This window comes from Notothenia coriiceps, unplaced genomic scaffold (assembly GCF_000735185.1).
Source record: "Notothenia coriiceps isolate Sejong01 unplaced genomic scaffold, NC01 NC01_scaffold00031493, whole genome shotgun sequence".
NCBI lineage: Eukaryota > Metazoa > Chordata > Actinopteri > Perciformes > Nototheniidae > Notothenia > Notothenia coriiceps.
In genome coordinates, this window is record NW_011364194.1 from 125,676 (window position 1) to 134,519 (window position 8,844).

The window sequence follows — 8,844 nt, forward strand, 5'->3', positions numbered from 1 at the left end:
ACTACACCATACAATGAGTACCAGACTGCTTGATTTTAAAAGGAAATTCCAGATTATTGCAAGTTGGGTATTCATTTAGCAGTTTCCCACCTTGCTTTTGAAGTAGCTTAGTCTGTAGGAACTTGGCTTGGAAACCAAAGGGTCGTCGGTAAAAATCCCATTGGGCATTGACGAAGCGTTCTTGAGCAAGGCACCGAGCCCCCAACCATTCCTAGGTGCCTGAGTGAACATTTGTCGCGTCTTCACTCTGAATCCTCTCCATTAGTGCATGTCTATAGGTCCTGTTTTGTGTGTGTATATTTTGGGCCACTGTGGAAAACTGAATTTTATCTTAATCTTAATAAAGTCATTTACCTTTACTGCATAGATCTTGACACAACCAGCAAGACCATTATGTTAGTTTAAACCATTGGGTAAACTCACAATATTTGGAAAAGAAGGGGGGCCGCTAAATTTAAACCCAAACGTATCCTTTTTTAAATCCATCCATGCCATTGTTGTACTTTACTTTTTCTTTTTTTTTTTACCTGTCTGATTTGACTATGACTTCTCATGTTTCTCGCCCCATCACCAAAAGAATCCTTTGAATCTCTTACATGCACGTGTCTTCTGTTTTACGTAATGACCATGACACTCTCCAATCAGCCCAATGACACAAAGCAGGTTTGTGTTAATGAATGTGCTTTTAAAGATAATATCTCTGAATGGGTTAATTGCACTGTGATTGAATGTAATCGAATGAGAGCGGAGCAGTTGAAACATAATTAAGAGAAGGATTAGAGTGTGGATGGGCTTTTAGTGAAGCGAATAAGTCACAAGATTGATCAGAGAGGAAGAGCAAAGATGCCGGCTGCCAAGGCGGGGAATGATAGATCACAGGTCGGAATAATCGCTCTGTGTTGCTGTCATAGGAACTTGTGCAATCAAAAGTTGCCGACTTGTCATAACTTTTGACCTGTTGGTAAATGGATCTTGGTGTCAATGTGGATGAGAAGAGAAGAGGAGAACCATCAGTTTGCAATATTTATAATACAATTTACGTTATTCATACAGACAGGCACGTGCAGTTGGATTATTCCATCCAGGCCGTTTGGATATCTCACCATTACGGATAGCTGCTTGGGTGGAAAATGGCAAGAATGGGATTATTACCTGAATATAGCTTCCCATCAATCATAGCAGGCAGCCTAATGTTTAAAACTCGGAAGGCTCAGCTGACAATACTGCACCCATCTGTCTTGTCCTTCATTATAGTCTTCCTCTATTTGCATTGATTTGCAGTGAGAGGAAAGATTTAGGGAAAGAAAACAGGGTGAATAAGAAAGAAATGGTGTATCTGTGTGTGTGTTTGAGGGAGTAAAAGAGAGATGGGGAAGAGACAAGAGCAGACAGAGGTTAGAGAAACGAGAGCTCACAGTAATAGAGGTGGAAAAAAAACAGACAGCTGTGAGACTGACCGTTGAGCGGCCCGACCAAGCAAGGAGGCAGAGGCAAAACGTCCCAAATACAACCCGGTGTGGGCATTTATTAAAATCATAGACACATGACTCACAGCCTCAATCCTGCTGTTCTCCCTGAACACATCCTGCAGCCATAAGGATCTCACCCCACACTGAGAGGAAAACAGAGCCAAAACACACCCACACCAATCAAACCAACAAGACACAGGTGAGGGGGAGGAGACAACCAAGGGCACCAGGTGCACACAATCAGCAGCAACAGAAATGGGGGAGTGATATGTCAACTTTACACAGTGGTAACTTGTACAATTACTGCAACTTAACGTCATCATTTATACACCCTGAACATATTATTTGCACCCTGATTATTCTCAACCGCTGTCATTCTTACACCAGCATAAATACTTTTGGCGTTCTCGCTAACTCCCCTATCTTTTCAGACAGAGCCGAGGGCCCGACCAGCACCTGCCAGACGACATTCCAATCAATACGGTTTAATCAGTTAATAAATACTACCTCAATAATTAGTATAAATTATGTAAAATGTGCAAATATGTAATGCCAAACTGTACTGTGCAATCACGCTAATAAAGTGCAAATTGTTCACTAAAGTGCTGAGTTACAAGGCCCCGAAGCCGTCAGTCCACAGTGACGAAGTTACCTTCATCACAACAGCAAAGACAGGTCAGGATTGGGAAAAAAGGAAAGACGAAGTCCGAGTGTCGGGAGTGAAAAAGAATCAAACATGCAGCCAGATAATGATTGAGGTTAAGCACAGATTTTGGCCCTCGCCCAGCAGCTCGTGGTCACAGGGAGTTCAGGCAGGCCACATCCATCAGAAATGAAATGCAGGATAGACTCTTAAATGGCCTGGTTCCTCCCCTTCCAGCCACTCCAGAGCGATGACGGCCTTGTCTGAGATTAAGGCCGATCCATTGGTCTGATTTGTGGCCTGTGGGGCAATTTCAATACCCGTCTTTGGCTTGATAAATGAGGCCCCTGTTTGATAAAAGGCCAATTTGCCAAGGGGCCAATAGGGATGAAATTGCAGCAGTCGCCTTTATTTTGTCCTCTCCTCAATCCATAGGAAAACAAGGCTGGACGGAGCGAACCACATCATGCAAAGCAGGCACAGTCAAAACAGAGCTGAGTGGAATATTGCTCTTTGACTATTGGCAGTCTTAGATCACAGTTCCTCATTTTTTTTAAGCAGAAGCCAGATTTCAACATATGAAAGTCAAAAAATTAAATAAACACTTTCAGGATGGACCAAGGCTGCTCAACGCAAGGAATATAAACTATACCAATCGATATGTCCAATTCAGTTGCAGTATAATAAGACACAAAAAGAACCACTTCAGCCGCCTGTCGATTCTCCCCTAGCTCACTCAGGAAAAGTGTTAATGACAAGCGGGGAGACGTGTCAAAACCAGGCTGACAATCATAAATCTGCAGGTTTGATGCCTAGTCCATTCTAATTGTGCCCAGCAGAAAAGCGAGTATCCCCCCCACTATTACTTCTAAAGTACCTGGACAAAGCTCCCATGGTTCCAGATTGCATAAAAAGCCCAGGCACACCGGCTGAAATCTCTGGAGAAATGTAGTCGAGACGTAGCATATGTATCTTTTCAATTTCAAGAAGTCAAGCGCCCAAAATTGCCAAAAGCCTTTGGGAGCACTATATTTCTTCTTTGTTCAGTCCCAGACCATCTTCATGGTAATTAGGACCATATGTGCTTTTACTGGCAGAATTGAAGACATTGAATACTGGTAGACAGGCTTTGTGAAAGTATGCCTAAAGTTACTTTTTTCCAACTTTTTATTTAAGTTAATATTCCACCTACACCACATCAAAATATGTAAATCATATCTCTGTGCACGCAGTCATCTTGCTCTTGAGGATGCAAATATACAGCTGACAAAGTTTCAAATGTGCGTAGGGAACATACTTGATGTCGGTGACAGGGTTCATGTGGAATCTCTGCCTGAGCAAATACGTACAACATTTGTCTATTACGCTCGAGTGAACTCAAGATTCAAGTAAATTGGAGACCTTACAGAATGTTACAAGTGATGATTGCTTTTAGTGGGGAAATAAGAGAGTAAATAATCATAATAGTAAACTTTATTTGTACAAGAACTGCAGCACTTTGGGCTTTGCAGGAAGGGACATAGACAGAATGGAAATGAAAACAAGGATGGTACAACGTTCATATTCTTAAAAAAGGATAGAAACACTTGATACAATAAGATTACATTACAATGAAATGGAAGGCATAGAAAGCATAACATAAGATGGAAAATAAAACCTATTGAAATGAAAAACTATTAAATTAGCTCCTATATTTATAGTATAGTATTCATCAATAAAGGCAGCAACACACAAGAGTCTCCATTCTCTACAACTCTCTTCATGCCTTTCTTTTCTACATCAATGCTGCCGATTTAAATGTTCAACTCCAAAAGCTTTTCAGCTTGAGTGAACTCTTTAAAAATTGGCCCCGAGGTCTCTGAATCTATACATAAACACAACAGAATGTTCTCCTCCCAACAAACACAGGTTAGACCATTAGTTTTCACCGCACATCAGAGATTCTACACACTTTTGTTGGTTTGCCTAACAGATGAATTAAAATAACTAAATTGCCATAACATGGACACTTCCTGTTAAGTTCCAAGTGTGTTTATTTGTATTGACATTTTAAACTAGCTATTATTTAACTTTGAATGACATAGATACAAGTAAACATAGTGTGGATGTCATAATCATTTTAAATACCAAAAGATATATGGAACTGTAAGTGGTTGAATCTGACTTCTACCACTTTTTCTGAATTTTTCAATCAATCCATTACTTTCTACATAATATTTCATGTTTTTATCCGTACAATTGATATTATATACAGACTATTATATAAACTTGTAGGTATTCCATTTCTAACTATCTATTTGAATTGTTTCTCTGCCTGTTTGCTAACTACTTTAACGCACACTCTTAATGTTGTTGTGTTCAGATTTTCTGCCGACTCAATATTTTGATCAAATTAGTCTTTTTAATCTACATTTTTTCCCATGTACCCCCTCGCAGCTGCAGAAAAACTCTCAATTATGAGTCACTGCTGTACATTTTTTTTGGAAGCAACCACAGAAAAAAGATTAAATTGCAAAAATTGGGTCGAATTGCTGAAAAAAGTGCTGGATGAAATTCAACAGAGATACAATATGAATGCAAGAAATGTTAAAAATGGGTCAGGTGTTCAATGAAACATTTTTGCTATATTTTACTCAAATGTGAATCTAAAAATAAAGTGGGTTTTAGTCGGAGAAATCTTTACAATACATTGTATCCAGATATATTGTTACAAGAGTCAAAACTCAATTACACCAAGCATTGTTCTGATTGCACCACCTGAGTTCACTGCAGCCACGTTGTGGAGCAATACATCAACATTCAGCTTCTAAGACACAGATTATCAGTAACCTTGTTTCACTGTGTCAGTGTACTTGAGTTTTCATTGTGTGCACTCCAAAACATCAATGATAAATGCATTTTAATTTTTTTTTAATGGCCATTGAGCCTCTTTTGGAGCAAATAGGTTAACTATTTAGGACATACGAGAATCATTTGTAAAAATAAATACATTGAATTGCTTCAAAACAATCATCAACCCCTGAAACAAATTGGTTGAAAACTGAAAGTTTAGGAATATCTTATGTCACTCTCTACTTTTAGATTTAAGATATTAAAAGCTGGAAGGAATCACAAAAGAAAAGTCTCCCATTCAAACCAGATCAAGAGCTTTTTCATTTAAAACTTGATAATACAATTGAATCGTACTTTTTGCCCAGAAGTAGAGTATAATAGGAACTAATGATTCACCCTGTGTCTCTTTCAACCTGTTAGCGCGCATGAGTGATCTCTGCTGGATGTCGTGTTATCTGGGCCGATCATGTTTTCATCCTTTAATCTTGTTAATCAATTCTGTTTTCGCCTGTGACACGGCTTGTTGTGTTATCCGTATATGTGAATAAATAGGAACATTGAAGAAAATTGATCACATGAAGCCTCTCGTTCACAGGCCACCAACTGTGAGAACAAACAGGACAGCTATTCCCGGTCGGAGCCGGAGGGGGTCCTGTGCCAATTACTTTAATAGACAATGCTCAGAGATGGGGCAATTGGTTTTTACTAGTAGTACTGTCCTGGTTTTCCACAGCATGTACTTACACTGGCGGTATGAAAGCTCCTGCACTGAAGTGTCAACAGGAAGTTCAGTCAGACAACTCACGTGTTTCTTTAACATGTTTATTAGAAGCAGCATATAGTTGAGTTTGGCGTCTAGGCTCGGGTCTCATCACTCTACAGATATACATAGCACGATGAGTGATGATTAAATAACTAACCCCCGGAGCCTACAGGTGGAAGCTGGGGTGGAAGCTGGGGTGGAAGCTGGGGTGGTGGTGGGGCAGGCAAGCAGCAGCGACGTAGAGTTGCTGCAGCAAAGCAGCAGCAAGCAATGCATAGAGAGATATCTGGCAGGTTAAATAGAGCGGCGTATTAGGAGAACTCTGTTTGGTTGGTTGTAGAGTGGCAAGGGGCGTTATGTATGAATGCAGCATAAGTGCTCGAGTTAACTGCCTGAACTAGCTCGCAGGCTTCGCCCCATTAATAAAACTCATCAAAGTTCAGTTTTGCATAGAGTGCAGTCTCTTTTCATTACAAGCTGGACTCAATTGGGTTTTGGCTTAATACCACTTAGAATGAAGCAAAGTCTGCTCGTGACCCCGTATCTCAGGTTTTGGCTATACTGTGCTGTGAGAGTAGTCTCTTTAAACAGATTCTGTATATTATGAACGCATAGAATCCGTAGAATCTGTAGGTGACAGGATAAGATTTTGGTACCTCAAAAGTTCTGTTTTTCTGTTAGAAGTCTGAGTTGTTTTGATGATTCATTTTCAAGCTGGCTTTGGTTAAAATAAGGTAAGTGATCCAAAAGAGGCAGAAGGAATTGTCCGAAATGCAACTTGGAAGTCTTTGGCTGTTGTCTCTTGATGATTTAGCTTTGTATTAGCTTGTAAACTGGCAGCTTCTAAACTGGCAGCTTGTGAAACAATCAAGTTTCAAATAGTTTCTTAACTCCAACTTCATTCTTGTGTCTCAAGTTACTAAGTGGAAATGTAAACAATCAGTGGTGCATGTAACAGATTGTATTGGCCCACATATCCGCTGGCTATATTGGAACCCAAGAAATATAGCCATTTGCCTGATATTTATTCCGATATTGTGAGCATTGGAATTAATTATGACTTTCTTTCCACCACTTGAATTTGCTACTTTGAAGTTTGAGAGACCGAACGTTGAAAATTAGCAGTTTCAAGTAAAATAAGTCCTTTACTATGTCTTATCCCTTTGTAATTCCTCGAAGATTTTTGTAAATATTGCACACATATATATAATTGTGCCCTAATATGAACAGGCAGGGTGATATTGGAACCCCGAGTGTGATGTTTCTGATGTACTGTGACAGAATCAGATTTATTTACCAGCCATTTAATAATCATTTTCACTGGCCCACTAATTTCCGGGTCGAACCAGGGGACTCCAGTGATGTTTGTGAGGGATGAGCGTGTTTAAATCAAAGCAGGATGTAATCAGCCATGCAGGGTGTTGAGCTGTCCCTGGGGGATTGAATACTCCATTATTTAAAGCAGGGCGTATCAATGGGAAAATAAAACACACACTGATGTGAATTACACAGAGAAGTTGAAATTAAAAAGTAACATTTCGAGATTTTACCAATTGTTTTTTTTGTTTTTTTAATGCTTCTTGTTTTTTATGTCATTATTTTGTGAATTTCAGCATAAATACATTTAGAATTAAATCATTTCCTTATAAAAATAAGTAACTTGTCATTGTCTTTGTCTCATGTACTTGTTACCTACCGATTCTTGTCATGTATTACTGTATTATATAAACGTGTGTCTTTCCCATTAGAGTTGAATTCATATAATTGGTAAGTATTTTCTATGGAAGGACAATGAGCTCTGGTGATTCCTTCTGTATAGTCTAACATTTCAGAGAAACAGGAGAGTCTGTGTCCTGAGGAGTGGGGAAAAGCCTTTCCAACGGCATGATAGCTGATGCATGTCCCCAGATGATCAGAAAGGATGTCGGACAGGGGAAGAGATGCTCTTATCACACATTTGCTTTACAGGAATCCCTGTAGGCTGCAGTATACAGTACAGGATGCTCTCTTGTGTGTTTGTCTTGCAAGATTGATCAGAAAACTGCACACTCAGCAGCCTTCTCCTGATAGAAGAAATAGATAAATAGGTAAGCTGTCAAACAATTTAAATCACAGGAGTTGCAGGTTGCAAACTTACACTCATACGCTTTTGAAGACACAACGCTTCCCTTTGAAAATGTGGGTCACACTGCCATCTATTGAAAGGCAGCATGTAGACGTTTGAAACCGGACAACATTTTTCTTTCTACCTCATTCTCTTGTTTTTCTGATGAATCTATGTATAACTAAAAAATGTGGCAGCTTGCAATTCACAACAAATGTCCAATACTGACTTATATGAACATTTCCTTCCTTCTGAAGTTAATGATAACTGATAAAGGAGTAACTAAAATAGTTTTGGGTGATTGGACAGTGTTTATTTATCTATTTCTTCTTGTTGTCTGCCTATTCCCAGAAATTGTTGTTTTCCTTTTTTTATTATAGTTTGTCTTTTAAGAAAGAAGGTCTTGTGTGTGAATAGTGTTGAAAGAAATGTGAAAATACTGACAATTTCTCAAAAGATCCTTCTATGATGCTTTGACTCAGAGATATTTGAAAAACACAGTTTTACATTTCTACACCTGTCCGTTATAGAGCAACGTAAAGATTCATAAGCGCATTGTATTGATTATACCGTATATTATTTAGTGATAAGTGAAAGAGGGAGTAGTTCAGTTAAAGCTTCAATTTCCATCTCTGTCTCTCTCCATGGTGCTGAAACATTTCAACCTTTTTCAGCCAAGAGAGCCCTGGAGTGATGCAATGTGATACAACAACCTTAGCAAAGAAAAGAGAAGAAAAGGATGAACTGAAGTTCATATAACCCTCCTGTTGTGTTCGGGTCAAATCTGACCGATGTATTACTTTCATCAATCATAACTTTTTTGCTTTACATTCGATTGAATTAAGGCTTTATGATATCCTTCATAGTCGACATTTGAAAATATACAATTGCTGATCAGCACTTTCATTGAATTTTGGATGATCTAGTCAACTTTGTAACACCCATGGTGTTCCCGGTCAAAAATGACCGCCATAAAGAAAAGGAATTAGTAACCATCCGGATCAACACACACACACACACACACACACACACA